The sequence below is a fragment of the Rattus norvegicus genome, chromosome 3, assembly GCF_036323735.1.
Source record: "Rattus norvegicus strain BN/NHsdMcwi chromosome 3, GRCr8, whole genome shotgun sequence".
In the NCBI taxonomy this organism is placed as follows: Eukaryota; Metazoa; Chordata; class Mammalia; order Rodentia; family Muridae; genus Rattus; species Rattus norvegicus.
Genome location: NC_086021.1, coordinates 22,210,476 through 22,227,216, shown reverse-complemented (window position 1 = coordinate 22,227,216; position 16,741 = coordinate 22,210,476).

Genomic DNA, 16,741 nt, shown 5'->3' with positions numbered 1-16,741 from the left:
TTTCCTACATGTTGTATTTTGGTTCTCAAGTTGGAGCATATTTTTACTTAGCATTTGTCCTTGGCAAATAATGTTTTGTAATTCCTTTTAGTCTCACCCTTATGTCATAGGATTGTAAGCCTTGTGGCTGACACTTAAAAATGAACATGAAACCCTACTTGTTTTTTAACATTTGTTCCAAAACTTAATAATAATTGGTGAATTCCATAGTATGGACTATGCTCCAGGACTCTTTGCTAAGGGGTTTCCCATTTAATATCCCAAAGCACTATTTAAATTTGGGGTACAGACAAATGAACAAGTTTGTAGAGATGACAATACTTGGTTGGCTCACATGGTATAAAAGGAACCACGGTTTTTACTTTCCTTTGATTCATAGCCCAGGTCCTAACACTTTTGTGAGCTACATTTTAAAAGGAGAAATTTTGCATTTTTGCCATATATTTGTAAGTGTGTGATCCTCCAAATTACTGGCAGTATTTCATTATTTCTGCCCAAGAGGATGTTGTCTGATTCCTGGCAGATGTAGTGGCCGGTGTTTGCAGGATGATGGGATTTGAACTCCAAGCCTTATGATCACACAGCAAGTTCTTTTAACCAGGAAACCATGTGTCTAGCCACCAGATCTGTAGTTTATATAAAAGTGAATATAGATTTAAACATGGACACTAAGAGAGGAGAAACACACATGCAAGCATGAAAGGCATGCGAGAAGGAGAGGCAGATTTGGGGAAGAGAGCTGTGTAAACCAAAGACAGAAGTGAGCGGGGGCTAAGAACAGATGATTTGAAAAACCTTTAATTAATTTATTAATCCATTAATTGGTACATTATCGTATTCTGTGTGCATATGCCTATATGTGTTAGTGTGCATATATGGAAGTCAGAGGACGATGAGTGAGGAGGTCGTCCTCCTACCACATGGGTGTTAGTAATAGAACTTGGAACCCCATGGTTGATGACAAGTTCCTTATCCCCCTTTTTTAAAATTACAGTTACTTTTGTGTGTGTGTGTGTGTGTGTGTGTGTGTGTGTGTGTGTGTGTGTGTGTGTAGAGGGGTAGGAATCGTGAGTGTAGATGTGGTAGAAATTATTTAATCCCAACCCAGGTTTTCTCCCCTGCCTCTGAACACTTAGTTCCCAGATAAAAGACACCCACAAGCTTCATATTTACATTAAGCCTTAATCAGCACAGGAGCTGGGAAGCCATTGATCCTCTGGCTGTTATGTCTGTTTCAATGCTAATAATTCCACTATATAATTTGCTGTGTTTCATCTGAGCTGCTCTTAACTCCAATTAGCCAACCCACCTGACCCATGGCGGCTTCCTCCTCCCTTCCCCTTCTTTATTACTCATGGTTCTTCTTGGATGCCTGAAGTCCTGGGATGCTAAACCCTGCCTGTGCGCAGCTGTTGACTGTTGGAATCCTTATTCATCTATCAGAAATAATTTGGGGACACAAGTTTACATAGTATCACTTGGGTCTACATGTGGACTCTCTTGTCTCTGGGACAATCAGGCCGTGGAGACCTGCAGTTAGCATTACAATACAGAGCAACAGACCAAACTTCAAAGCATGGAGGTCAGGGCCATCTGGTAGGAGTCAGGTTTCTGGGTAGGTCCCAGGTAGTGAACTGATTATGTCAGGCTTGGCCACACAAGAACCTTTACCCATTGAGCTATCTTCCTGGCTCATGAAAAACCTTTTACAGGCTCGTGTGGTCCTGTGGCTCTGCATATGTGAGCTTGCATGTGTCCAGGCCAGAGGACAAACTTGGGGTTTACTCTTCAGGTGCCATCCACCAGTTTTTATAAAATGGGAGTTTTCATTTGACTAGGAATAGGACAGGTCAGCCCGTCTGGCTGGCTAGGGAGGATATGGAGTCTCTGTCCCCCCAGCAAAGGTGTGTGCCACCAAACCAGTTTCTTTATTGTTGTTGTTATTTTAATTGGCTTCTTGTGTTTGGACTGAAGTTTATCATCTGAGTTTCTGGCTCCATGGCTTTCCATGTAAGCAGGAGAGGACAGAAGAAAATGTCTGTGATTGATGTGTGTATGTATATGATTGTCCTTGAGTCTAGTATTAAAATGAACCAGAATGTTGCTTTCTGGCTCAGTCTTGCTTGGTTACACTCAAGGTTTAAGAGGAACTTCTTGAAGGTTTAGTTATCCAACAAAGGCTGGCTAATTCTCTAAAGTCCCTGACTCTTACATCTGAGATTACTAAGAATTTACTTCCTTTCATTTTTCCCATTTTAGGCACAGACTGAATTATGTAGCTGAAATGTGGAATAAATTATTAATACTAAAATTATTAAGTGTTTTTAAGTTAATTAGGGCACAGGCCAAACTATTGGAAAAGACTGGATCTGATGCAAATATTGAGAGTTTTCCCTTGCCTGTGATAGTCCAAAAGTAGGCAGCCAATCCACAGAGGGCAGCATTTCTCTGGCTATTCAGGACCACAGGTCCCTCTGTCTGCTTGGCCATTCTCTAGGGATTAGGGTTGACACTATTTTTCGTTAATTTAGAGAAATGTCATGAGGCGACTTCTCCTAGCTTCCCTGCTGCAGGGCACCCTCGGATGGTTCGGTCACTCTCAGCACACTGAGATATAGAGGAGGCAACTTCCTCAAGCAGAGGATCCTGGTGATCTGTCTGCCAAATAAGCTGCGAAACTGAGGACATGGACTTCATGGTCATTTTCTCGTGAGAAAGTAACTCTGTTTATAGCTTAATTAGACAGCAGCACCTCTAACATGTCTAAGAGTTGGGCTGCTGACAGATTTCTCAGTCTGCAAGGAGGTTTGGGTCACTTTGATCCAAGATGTGCTATTGCTAGAGAAATAGCAGCTGGTGAAAACTAGAAATGGTGGAAAACTTTTATCATGCTTTGCATTTAAAAGAAGTTGAAACTGAATAAACTGTTTATTGGCTAACTGGGCTGTGTAACCCGTGTCCAGGGTAACGCGACCCTCACTTGGGACCTAAATGTACCAGACTGTAGCAGTGAATTAATCAAACAACTTTGGCTCCTTAGTACAGTCATGGCACCTGCTCAAGAGTTCTCTGGTTCCGAGAATGAAAGACACATTTCTAATTCTCCTGACAGCTACCATACATCTCCCTTCCACCCAGCATCCCAGGTTTCACACCTTTAAATGTATGTTTTATCTTTGCAGCCCTGTTACCTTATGGGAAACACCCCACTCCCCCAATAGGGTCCTATTCCCTTCTACCTACATCATAGGCTGCTTTCTCTCATGTAGCTCTTTTATCTGATCCTTCTAACTCTGGATCATGGTGACTCTGTTCATCCTCTCCTCTCTCCCAATCCCTTGACCTGTCTTTCTGTCTTTCTGCTCAGCCATTGGCTATGGCAACTCTTTATTATCAGTTGAAGCCCACAGGGGCACTCAGGTCTAGAAGTGAGGCTTTGGGGGGACAAAATGAGACAATCCCCAACACCAGATGTTGACACATTGAACATACATTCTTCTTTTATTATTATTATTAACTTGAGTATTTCATATTTACATTACGAATGTTATTCCCTTTCCCGGTTTCCGGGCAAACATCCCCCTAATCCCTCCAGACCCCTTCTTCATGGGTGTTCCCCTCCCCACCCTCCCCCCTTTGGCACCCTCCCCCAACAATCACGTTCATTGGGGGTTCAGTCTTAGCAGGACCAAGGGCTTCCCCTTCCACTTTTGATCTTACTAGGATATTCATTGCTACCTATGATGTCAGAGTCCAGGGTCGGTCCATGTATAGTCTTTAGGTAGTGGCTTAGTCCCTGTAAGCTCTAGTTGCTTGGCATTGTTGTTCATAAGGGGTCTCGAGCCCCTTCAAGCTCTTGGCTATTATAAATAAGGCTGCTATGAACATAGTTGAGCACGTGTCTGTTTTATATGTTGGGGCATCTTGTGGGTATATGCCCCAGAGAGGTATAGCTGGATCCTCAGGTAGTTCAATGTCCAATTTTCTGAGGAACCTCCAGACTGATTTCCAGAATGGTTTGACCAGTCTGCAATTCCACCAACAATGGAGGAGTGTTCCTCTTTCTCCACACCCTCGCCAGCATTTGTTGTCACCTGAGTTTTTGATCTTAGCCATTCTCACTGGTGTGAGGTGAAATCTCAGGGTTGTTTTGATTTGCATTTCCCTTATGACTAAAGATGTTGAACATTTCTTTAGGTGTTTCTCAGCAATTCGGAATTCCTCAGCTGTGAATTCTTTGTTTAGTTCTGAACACCATTTTTTAATAGGGTTATTTGTCTCCCTGTGGTCTAACTTCTTGAGTTCTTTGTATATTTTGGATATATGTCCTCTATCTCTTGTAGGATTGGTAAAGATCTTTTCCCAATCTGTTGGTTGCCGTTTTGTCCTAACCACTGTGTCTTTTGCCTTACAAATCTTTGCAGTTTTATGAGATCCCATTTGTCAATTCTTGATCTTAGAGTATAAGCCATTGGTGTTTTGTTCAGGAAATTTTTTCCAGTGCCCATGTGTTCGAGATGCTGCCCTAGTTTTTCTTCTATTAGTTTGAGTGTATCTGGTTTGATGTGGAGGTCCTTGATCCACTTGGACTTAAGTTTTGTACAGGGTGATAAGCATGGATCGATCTGCATTCTTCTACATGTTGACCTCCTGTTGAACCAGCACCATTTTCTGAAAATGCTATATTTTTTCCATTGAATGGTTTTGGGTCCTTTGTCAAAAATCAGGTGCCCATAGGTATGTGGGTTCATTTCTGGGTCTTCAATTCTGTTCCATTGCTCTATCTGTCTGTCTCTATACCAATACCATGCAGTTTTTTTCACTATTGCTCTGTAATATTGCTTGAGTTCAGGGATAGTGATTCCCCCTGAACTCCTTTTATTGTTGAGAATAGTTTTGGCTATCCTGGGTTTTTTGTTATTCCAGATGAATTTGCAAATTGTTCTGTCTAACTCTTTGAAGAATTGGATTGGTATTTTGATGGGGATTGCATTGAATCTGTAGATCGCTTTTGGTAAAATGGCCATTTTTACTATATTAATCCTGCCAATCCATGAGCATGGGAGATCTTTCCATCTTCTGAGGTCTTCTTCAATTTCTTTCTTCAGAGTCTTGAAGTTCTTATTGTACACATCTTTTACTTGCTTGGTTAAAGTCACACTGAAGTACTTTATATTGTCTATTATTTATATTGTCATTTATAGTCTATTATGAAGTGTGTCATTTCCCTAAATTCTTTCTTGGCTAGTTTCTCTTTTGTGTAGAGGAAGGCTACTGATTTATTTGAATTAATTTTATACCCAGCCACTTTGCTGAAATTGTTTATCAGCTTTAGTAGTTCTCTGGTGGAACTTTTGGGATCACTTAAATATACTATCATATCATCTCCAAATAGTGATATTTTGACTTCTTCTTTACCAGTCTGAATCCCCTTGATTTCCTTTTGTTGTCTGATTGCTCTAGCTAGAACTTCAAGAACTGTATTGAATAAGTAGGGAGACAGTGGGAAGCCTTGTTTAGTCCCTGATTTTAGTGGGATTGCTTCAAGTTTCTCTCCATTTAGTTTAATGTTAGCAACTGGTTTGCTGTATATGGCTTTTACTTACACATACAGTCTTGATATTGAATAAAGCAACTATCTTTAAGAATATAGGAATTTGGGGTTGGGGATTTAGCTCAGTGGTAGAGCATTTGCCTAGCAAGCGCAAGGCCCTGGGTTCAGTCCCCAGCTCTGAAAAATAGAAAAAAGAAAAAAAAAAGAATATAGGAATTTGGTCCTAGTACTAGGGAGGGTAAACATAAAGAAGAAAATTGCAGACATTATGCCTACGGACTCTGTTCATGTGTTTCTGGCTAGAAGTTAGTCACATGCAAACTCTTGGTTTGAGAGAAACCTAGGAAATATAATTCATAGTTACCAACTCTGTACTCTATTAAAGATGTAGGATATGTGAAGGGAAGATAGAAAATAATAGTACAGACTCTCTCAAAATTCTCTGAGGCCTGTGGGTTTGTACTCCAGGGACCCTGGAGGCCTGCTCTAACCAGAGACACAGGAGGCCCACCCTAAACAGAGACAGTACTACCTGACTCCCAGGAGACCAGCTGTCACCCAGCTCACAGAGCTCTACATTCCTCCAGTGAGGCTGAATTCAGTCAGAGACATGAATGACAGTTAACACCAGAGTTAAACATAGGGGAGAGGCAAACTCCAGGTCATAAACACCAGAACCCAATGCAAAATCTGCTGCTCAGTCAGAGGACCTATAGTGTGCTTAACCATCATATGTAACAGGGTATCTAGAGCCCTCCGCTGGCCACTGAGGGAACTGCATGCAGGGGGACCACAGACAAAAGTCAGTCAAAGAAAAATTCATCAAAATAAATACTTTTTTTCTTTCAAAAAGGCATACAAATGTATGGTCAAGGCAAACAACACCCAAGAAAACGCAATAACGAAATATTTCATAACAACCCCAGAGTGCAAAGAAACAGCATAAAAACAATCTCTTAAACCTATAATAATTTTATACGTATTTCTTGAAATATCAGTTGGAGTAAGCAACCAGGCTGTAATGCTTTTATAAGTTCCATAGCCTCATCAACCCTTCGTAACAATCTCCACCTGTTTGATTTTTCCTTAATTGCAAATGTGTGTGAGTTAGAATCCCGCGTCTCTTTGTGACCGAACTGTAAACTGTAGTCAGTGTAAAACTCGCAATCATTAACCACAATCTTTAAGTTTCCCTTGTAATACAAGAGCACAGCCATAACTTTGGAAAGCAAAACTCACCCTCCAACAAACAATCTATTCTCTAAAATTCAGTCTCTCTAAAACTCCAAATCCATTCCTCATGCTATAAAGTATGACTGCCAAGTCTTGCATGTGAACGAACAATGGTGCAGGCTCTAATACTTCACCAAAGAGAAATTGCCCTAAATTCTTTTATAAGTATGGTTTCCATGATAAGAGTTATATTAAAATATTATCCCAATCTAGACCTGTTTCCCTTGGTTGGCTCATGCCACGTGTTGTCTAGAATGACTCCAGTTTTAAGCCAACTTTCTGTTTCCAATGTTACAAATTTTTAACCATACCCAGTAACTTAAAAGCCAGTCATCTATAGCCAAGACATGTAGAGTGCATTATACATTGAAAACCAAACAGAAAAAAAAATGAAGTGACAATACATATCTTTAGTATTTAGATCAAACACCATTTTTAATTTTTCTAGCTGTCATTTTCTTTTAAGAAGCACCTTGTTACGTGTTGAATCCAATAATCACAGTCAAAGATTTCTCTAAGAGAAACAGCTAACAGCTCCATTACCATAGAAGCTTTGAAGCTGCTGGCACCTTTAAGATCAGCTAGTGTAAACATTTAGCCAGCCCCCTGGGGAGCTTCCCTAGTGGACAGACCTAGGCTCCTAGCTACATTCCTCCATTGATGCCAGATCCAGTCAGAGACATGCATGACTGTTGACACCAGAGATAACCAGTTATCTATGATGCAGGTCTTCAAAGGTCAATTTAAACTGCTTTTTATTTATTTGTTCCTTTCTTGAAAGGACTTAAAACTAAATCAAGGGAGGAATCAACCAGCATTCAAAGTTTCAACCATTTTTTTTTCCTTTTAAACATGAAACAGAAAACATTCAAGCAACTAGAAGCAAAACCCAGCCATAAACTGACATACATGGACAGCTTGGAACACCAAGGAGAGACAATAGACATAGAGGGAAGGAGCTAGATGGTGTCCCACCAAAAGGTCCCAGATATCCTACTTAAAGGACCCAGAGCCAGACATAAGCACTTCTCCAAAAGGAGAAAGCAAGGAGGCAAGAGGTTTCCCACCTCCTTCTCTCCCCAGGAGAGCTCCAAAAAAGCTTAAGCTCATTTTCCTTCTTTCACCAAAGCATTTGTGGAGAGTCCAGAGGACTGTTTTTCTCAAACTCATTTTCTCTCTTGTCTAGTGTGTAAAATGTCTCTAATCAGGGTCCAAAGACTAAAAGCATCTATGAGCACAAGGGTGGGAGCCAGGGTTCTTATCTGAGAGATGAGCAAAAGGTGGTTCAAGGTCACCGCAAATCTTCTCCACATCTATTCCAAACACGAGCTGGAGCACAGACAAACACAAACATGTGAGACTACATCTGACATTTTCACACTTAACAAGTTCTTAAAGGTCAGAGAGACACAAAACCCAGGAATGTGGACAGAGGACGTCAGACCCTTTTATAAGGGTCACAGGACAGAGGTCATTGTGACAGAAGGTTTCATCGGATTACGGTGATACACTATCACCACATGACAAAAGTGTAGGACTAACACACACAGACACACACACCCACACACGTGCACACACATGCACAGACACACACATGCACAGACACACACATGCACACATATGTACACACACATGCACACACAGATGCAAACACACATGCACATACATGCATACACTGACACACACACATGCACAGACACAGACATTCACACACACATGCACACACAAACACACTCATGCACAAACACATAGACACACAGACACACAAACATGCACACACACATATACACACAGATGTGCACACACAAGTGTGCGCACACACACACACACACACACACACACACAAGTGCTACTCAGCTTTAATTCTCTTACCCATCTGTACTGTATGACAAATCAGAAACTGAATTAAACCGAACTATGTGGCTCTAGCATCACAATGGCTCAGATGTCACAACCTTCATCCCCCTTTGGCTTCTGAGCTCCACTCATTTTTCCTCCATATTGGCTTGAAAGACCCCCGGAGTGGGGAGACCCTCACTCAAGTCTCGGGATGATGCAACCCCCCAAGAACTCACACAAGACCGTCCTTGTTGTAATCACATGAGGTTTATCGATAGCAACCAGTGCACTGGGGTCGAGACTCGTATCCCAAGCAGGGGCAGTGGAGTTCGACCCCGAGAGGCTGGGAGAAGAGGTATTTAAAGGGAGAAACCACAAGTCGAGGGGCAGGGATGGCGTCATTGGAAAGTGTGTAGAATAACAGTGAAAAATCACAAGGAAGAACTCTCTGTCCCCCAAGATTGTTTCCTAGGAGAAGCTGTCTCCTACTTCTCAGATTGCTCAACTTCATGGTCCGCTAGTTCCTAGGAGAAGTTGTTTCCTGCTTCTCAAGATTGTTCTCTAAGATTTATGGTCAGCTAGTTTCTGGGAGAAAGCTGTTGAGCTGGACAATGTAATTATCCATTCTATAGCCCTAGGAGAGGCTTCTTGGAACATACAGTTCTGGGGCATAACCTGTTTTTTTTTTTGTTTTTGTTTTTTTTTTTTTTTCTGCTCTAAACTTTGTGTCTAGGGGGGCAAATTTAAAACATTTACCTTTCATTCCCTACTTCTTCTAGTGGCTAGTTCTAATCTTAGAACTAAATTTTTGTATCTTTATAATATTTTTTAACCTTGTAAAACATGATATTGTTGACGTAACATCAAAATCTGAACAGTACTCCTCTTTTTTTAATAAAGGTAACTAGCTTATTTAACACACAGGGACCTATAATCGAAAACAGAAGCAAAATTAAGAAGGGTCCCATAAGGGAAGATATCAGAGTAGTCATCTAAGGAGATCTACTAAACAGCTCTCGAACCATCTCTGATGTGTAAGTCTAGGGAGCTTTTTGAAGATCTGAGTGTCTCTCTAGGTCCCAGCTCTCAGCCCCAACGGCTAGTATGTGGCTAGTGAAGGCTGAGACTTGACAGCTGTCAGGGTGGTCAGCAGTACCAGGTATGGTCCTTTCCAGCGAGGCCCGAGTGTCTGGGCTCTGTGTCATTGTATGTAGCTGCAGTCTCTGACCTGGAACTGATGAGATGTCTCGGGGGGTCCCCGGGGCATAGGCTGCTGCCAGCTGTGAGCAGATTTCTCTCTGTATCAGCTGTAGGTCTTTTAGCCTGGTATACAAATCATTATTACTATGAAATGTTGGCTCAGTAACATCATCTAATACAGTCAGAGGAGCTGAGGCCCCATATAAGATCTCAAAGTGGGTTAAGCTGAAACTAGAAGGGAGATTTCTTGCTCTGAAGAGAGCAAGAGGGAAGGAGTATCACCCAGTCTGTACCAGTCTCCATGGTTAATTTGGTCAGGGTCTCTTTTAGAGCTTTATCTATTTTTTCTCTCTGTCTTGAACTTTGAGGTCTGTAGATATAATGTAATTTTTAATCGAACTCTAAATACTTGGCCACACCATGGCTTAGCTTGGCAATGAATGTAGGGCCATTGTCTGACCGGATTACCTTGGGCATTCCAAATCAGGGGAAGATTTCTTCCAGTATCTTCTGGATGACTATCGAGGCCATCTCTTGTTTGGTGAGGAAAGCTTTTATCTATACCTGGAAAGGTATCTACAAACACTAGGATATAAGCAATTTGGGCCTTTTCTTCTGTTGTACATTCTAAGTGAGGCCATCCCTTAGTCTAATCCCAGTTCACAGTGGCTGTCTCTTGTAGGCCTGTAACCAGGATAGGATCCTGCATAGCCATTCCCCGAGCCACTTTATCTGTTTTGTTACTGTCCCATGTCACTGAATCTCTTCTTTCCTGATGTCCTGGGCAACAAATAATACTCACAGTTGTTGGCTTCATCAGGGCATCCAAGACACTGTAAGGCATCTGTGGCGCTGATGTGCTGGGGGGTAGAGGTTTGTCCAACCCAGATGACATTTGTGTTGTCCTTCATTGTAGCGTGTACTTATCTCTGACCTTTATGAAGAGAACTGTTTCCATCGGTAGACAAGGTAGCCTCGGCTTTCAGCAGGGATCAATCAGCCAGTCGCAGAGGTCTTCCCCCACCCCCATTGGCTTCTGCCAGTACTTGATACTCATGCTAGGCTCCGGGTCAGGATTGGGCAGCAAGGTGACCAGATTGCCCCAAACCGGTGGAGAATCTAGTCCATGGCAGCTGACCAGTGGTCCCATCTTTTGGGACTTTTTATTCAGAGGCAAAACATCAGCCACTCTATCACCCTGGATTGGGTGACAGTTGTTAGTGCCCGGCTGGCAGGAGTGATGGGTTCTAGGCAGAACAGCACTAAGCCACACATCTCCCAGCATCAGGTACTGGTGCACTGAGACAGTCTTAAGGTCCACATATACAGTCTGCAGATATGCATACACATGGCCTCACCCAGCCATTTTAGGCCACACAAGCCATCTTGGAGAGCAAATTTTTCATGAGCAAGGGATAGGGGCAGTCAGGGATGACCATGAGCTAGTGGGTTACCCGGCCCACGCCAAGGTCCACTGTTCTTCGGGTAGTACATAAGTATTGTTTGTTGTCAGTAGCCCCCTGTACCCAAGGTCTTTGGATACTGGCCCACTGGGGCATAGGAGCACAGAGCGTTGGGTCTCTGTATCCATAAAATAACTGGGCAGACTTCTCTTCTATCTCTGCGCATAGCCAGCACTCTAGGACCAAGAGGCTCTCCAGTGGCCCCTCTTATTCTTTCTGGGGCAGTCTCTGACCCAGTGTCCTTTTTCTTTGTATTAGGCACACTGATCTTTAGCCAGGAATTCTCTTCTGTTGTCAAGCACTGTCTTCTTAGGTTCCCTAACTACTGTGGCCAGTATATGTTCCTCTCTTGTCTTTTATCTCTCTTTAGCTCTCTAACTTCTTAACCCTTTAAATTCCTGTAACTTTCTCTTCATATATTTTCCTTATCATAGACAGATTGGTGGGGCATTTTTTAGCCCCTCGGAGACCCACCCTTGGAGCCTGGGGGCAGACCCGGAGCACTCCCTGCCTTCAGGCATATTGAATCCAACAGGCAGAAGTTAGGGTCTTACATCCGTGTCTGGAACATTTTTTTTTCTGGCCTCTAGTAGGATTTTGTATTTCCTGTAACAGCTATTAACAAGCATCTCAAGTGGGATGGTGAGAAAACAAGAAGAGAGTCCAGAAAATAGAGGTCCGCCAAAAAGGACAAAAGCATTCAGTCACACAGAAAGACAATCAAAAGATTAACAGACAAAAAAAACAGAAGTGTGCACAAAAACAAAAGACAAGTGGCCGCTGCAAGATTACCACAAAACCGAACTGATTCAGATAGGAGCTTCTGTGAGCTCACCAAAAACAAATGAAGGGGAGCGGATTCCACATCACTCCTCTTTCCCAACAAGAATCTCAACTGACAAGTTGTGTGTTCAATTTAGTGGTAACACAAAACAAAGACCTAAGACACACAGACAAAAACCACTCTGGAAATACAGATGGCCAGTAGGGCAGGTCTTTTCTCCAATCCAGGAGAATCACCGAATCCTCACAAACACCCAGATGGAAATCTGCCAGGTGTCCCTGGGGTCCCTCCTCACCTCCTGGGACATCTCCCAGGGCAGTGCAATCAGTGAGCCCCAGGCACGTCTACCACTCACACTCGCTTCTCTCCTGAGACATGAGCCTCCCTCTCAGCCCAAGATGAGAGTGACTGCGAAAGCAGAACTCCAGAACTCTCGAGCAAATACAGACCCAGAATTTAGCTGGCACAAAACTCAGACACAGACAAAGACACAGACGCTATCTCACCTCCAAGTGGGTCTTTGGAGACGAGGGTGGTCACCCATCCCGGACGAGCCCCCAAATGAAAGACCCCCGGAGTGGGGAGACCCTCACTCAAGTCTCGGGATGATGCAACCCCCCAAGAACTCACACAAGACCGTCCTTGTTGTAATCACATGAGGTTTATCGATAGCAACCAGTGCACTGGGGTCGAGACTCGTATCCCATGCAGGGGCAGTGGAGTTCGACCCCGAGAGGCTGGGAGAAGAGGTATTTAAAGGGAGAAACCACAAGTCGAGGGGCAGGGATGGCGTCATTGGAAAGTGTGTAGAATAACAGTGAAAAATCACAAGGAAGAACTCTCTGTCCCCCAAGATTGTTTCCTAGGAGAAGCTGTCTCCTACTTCTCAGATTGCTCAACTTCATGGTCCGCTAGTTCCTAGGAGAAGTTGTTTCCTGCTTCTCAAGATTGTTCTCTAAGATTTATGGTCAGCTAGTTTCTGGGAGAAAGCTGTTGAGCTGGACAATGTAATTATCCATTCTATAGCCCTAGGAGAGGCTTCTTGGAACATACAATTCTGGGACCTAACCTGTTTTTTTTTTTTTTTTTTTTTCTGCTCTAAACTTTGTGTCTAGAGGGGCAACTATAAAACTTTTACCTTTCAGGCTGAACCCAACCACTTTAATCGTTTGTACTCAGACCAGGGAGTGGCACCATTAGAGGGTGTGGCACTGCTGGAGTGGGTGTGGCCCTGTTGGAATGGTGTGGCACTGCTGGACTGGGTGTGGTTGTGGCCTTGCTAGAGTAAGTGTGATCCTGGCTGGAGTGGGTGTGACCCTGGCTGGAGTGGGTTTGGCCATGCTGGAGAGGATGTGGCCCTGCTGGAGTGGGCGTGGCCCTGTGGGAGTGGGTTGTAAGTCTCTCAGTGCTCTGCTAGCAGCCTTCAGATGAGGATAGAGAACTCTCACCTCCTCTTGCACCATCCTGCCTGGACAATGCCCTGCTCCTGGCATGATGATGACGGACTGAACTTCTGACTCTGTAAGCCAGCCCCAGTCACATGTTGTCCCTGTGAGAGCTGCCTCGGTCACGCTGACTGTCCGCAGCAGTAAAACCCTAAGTAAGTCAGAAGTTGATACCAAGGCCTGGGTATTAATGATAGGCCTGATCATACTTTTGTTTGGAAGAATGTGTATTTTGGGACTTTGGATTTGGAAAGCCATGAAATGGTTTGAGTGGGGCCCAATGAGCTATCCTGGCAGGAAGACTTTGTGGCTGTGAGTGAATTTAACTGCATAGACCTGGCCCAGGAGGCTTCAGGGGAGAATAATTTCAGTGTGTGGCCTGGAGATTGTTTTTGTGGTGTTTTGGTGAAGAATGTGGCTGCATTTTGCCCTTGTCTGAAGAGTCTGCCTGAGGCTAAGGTGAAGACTCAGATTCATTGCAGCGTCAAAGGAAGTCTCAGAAAAGCCCAGCAGAGACTTTGTTCTCTGGTTAAGTCTCAAGAGGAGAAATTTGGGCAAGTGCAGTGAGATTAGTAAAGAGACAATATATAATATATTGTTCGGGTATTAAAGGGCCACCCACAAGTGAAATGGAGCCTTGTCTGGACCCAGCACAGAGACCCTAGCAGATGCTGAGCGGATGCCAATGCCCACATGTACTCAAGACAGTTAAAAACTATGCCTGTGTGAAATCTTCTATACGCCCATATACAGATGTTCACAGCAGCACAGTTCTTTCATGACGGCCTTCGGTCTGGCAATCCATCCACTGACAAATAGCAAATTAAAATGTTTGGTAATATATGGAAAAGGGCTCGGTGATATAAATTATTATAAAATGATGAGGAGAAACTGGGTCAAGGGCATGAACATGAGATCACGATGTATACCGAATTTCTAAAAACACATGTATTAAAAGACATGAAACTGTGACCAGGATAAATGCCCTGCTCTGATTGTATTTGCAAAGACTACAAAACTGTGATGCTTGCCCGATTGAGGTTACAGGGACCTTGTCGCTATAGCAACCACCTTTACTTGGGTGGACCCTATAGAATAAGAGGAATTATTTCAGTGAGGAAGTTGTGCTCAGTGGTTTGAATAAATCTTGTCCCCACGGAAACTTGAGGTAAAAGTGTGATGCTTCCGTTCGGTGCCACAAGAGCAGGCTGTGTTGCCTTATGGATCTGTGCCCATTTGCCCTTTTGTTTTCTGCCATGTTAGGGTACAACGTGAGTCCTTCTCCAGATATAGCTACCCATCTTGGTAACCCAGCTCCCAGAACATGGAGTTAAATAAACATCTTTCCTTTATTAATATTACTATTAATTATTATTCATTATTTACTATTCTTATAGACAATGGGTTAAGAAATTATGCTGTTAACAGAAGTGTCAGACTTTCAGCAGCTCAGAAACAAAGATGACAATGCACACATACACACACACACACACACACATACATGTCAGCCTCCAGTCTTTTGGAGGCACTTCCTGGGAGAGGCAGGGACATGAGGAAGGAGTCTGTCCCTCTCTGATGGCCACCTAGCTTGTGGCTCCCATCGAGTGCCTGAGACATCTGGTTGCCAAGGACACAGAGAATCATGGGATGGTGGAGTGATTATGTCGACAACTGCTGGGGACCTTGTGAGTGTCCCAGGCTTCCAGCAAGAAATAGAAAGGGCTTTTAAATATTTTTAAAATGTGCCTTTATTGTATCAAAAAATAGCAAGAGAGGTTTGGTGTTTTTAAAGTCAATAAATAAAGCTACGCCAGGTGGCGCCACCCTTGAACCTAGAGGGCTAAGTCAGAAAGCTCTTGACATCCAGGCAAGCTGGGGCTGTAAAACAAAACCCTGCCGAGAAAAAAAGAGCAGATCAACAACATCCCCATGTTCATGCTGCACTCCCTGATCTGTTGGAGCGACTGTGGGTGTCCAATGTGTCTCCTCACCATAGAACAGTATTTCCCCACGTTAAAGCCAGAAATATTGTGCAAACGACTCCAAAGATACCTCTTTGGACCTTCTCTCATACATACTACGAAAAGAACAAGGCCTCTTGCAAAAAAAATCTGGCAACAGTGTGAGTCCTGAAATGTCAAAGGAAGAGGAAGAACGGAGGGTTGGCAAGCCACTCACTTCAAGAAATGCTCGAGGACTCAGGTACACACTCGCAGTGTGTCAACAATGTTGTCTTGAGGAAAAAATACATAATGGATAACATATTACTTGATAAATCCACGCCAGAACGACTGAAGCTACGTCGTAAAGACTCAAGTCGAGAAAGTTTGCTAATTGAGTTTGTAATGTAAGGAAATTATGTGATGCTTCCCCTTCGCTCCTCATCATGAGCTTGGTTTTCGGTGGAAGGGACGGTGTCTGTGAATGTCACCCATGTTCCCCTTGTCACCCTTTGATCTTCTTTTCCAACACCTACAGTGATGGGTGGCGGAGGGAGTAACCGTAGCCATCAATTAATTATTCTTTACAAGATGAGCTCCAACGTGAGCCCAATTAAAGAATTTCTGGACATCTCTTCCTTGCTAAAACAAGTACATTAAATGAAAAGAAGCCCCCGGCTTGTCACTCAGGCTTTCGTTCCCCTGCACGCTTACCAGAGGTAACCACTGCCCTTCTCTCCCCATCTGGAAATACCAATTGTGACCCTTTAAATGCTCTGTGTCCTCCTGACCCCTGGGCTTTTTCCTCGAGATGATACCATCTGGAAAGGTGTTTCTGGGGACAAACATGACTGTGGGGCATTTTAAGCAACAGAACACTGTTCCCATATGCAAGGCACAGTGCTTGCAAGAACAAAGCAAATGCTCAACTTCAGCCTGGACTCAGAAAGAGGGGTCTTGATGGACTCAAAGCTTGAATTCTTCGGACCCTGCTACAATTTCTCCATCATAACTTGGAATAATAAACAAAGGGTTTCAAACACCACAACATTCCAACATCTTGTCAAAAGTGGTTATTTGAAAGGTCACAACTGTGACATGTGACACCTATGGGTTCCAACAGGAACATACTTCACCACACAAGACTCAGATATCTCACCCCATCCAAGCTTAAGGTCCCATCTGACAGATGTGTGAAGAAAGGTTTCAGTCATGAACAGTTGTGGAAACTGCAAACATGAGGCTTGGGAAGGACATGACTGTTCAAGGGGCAGCATGCAGAA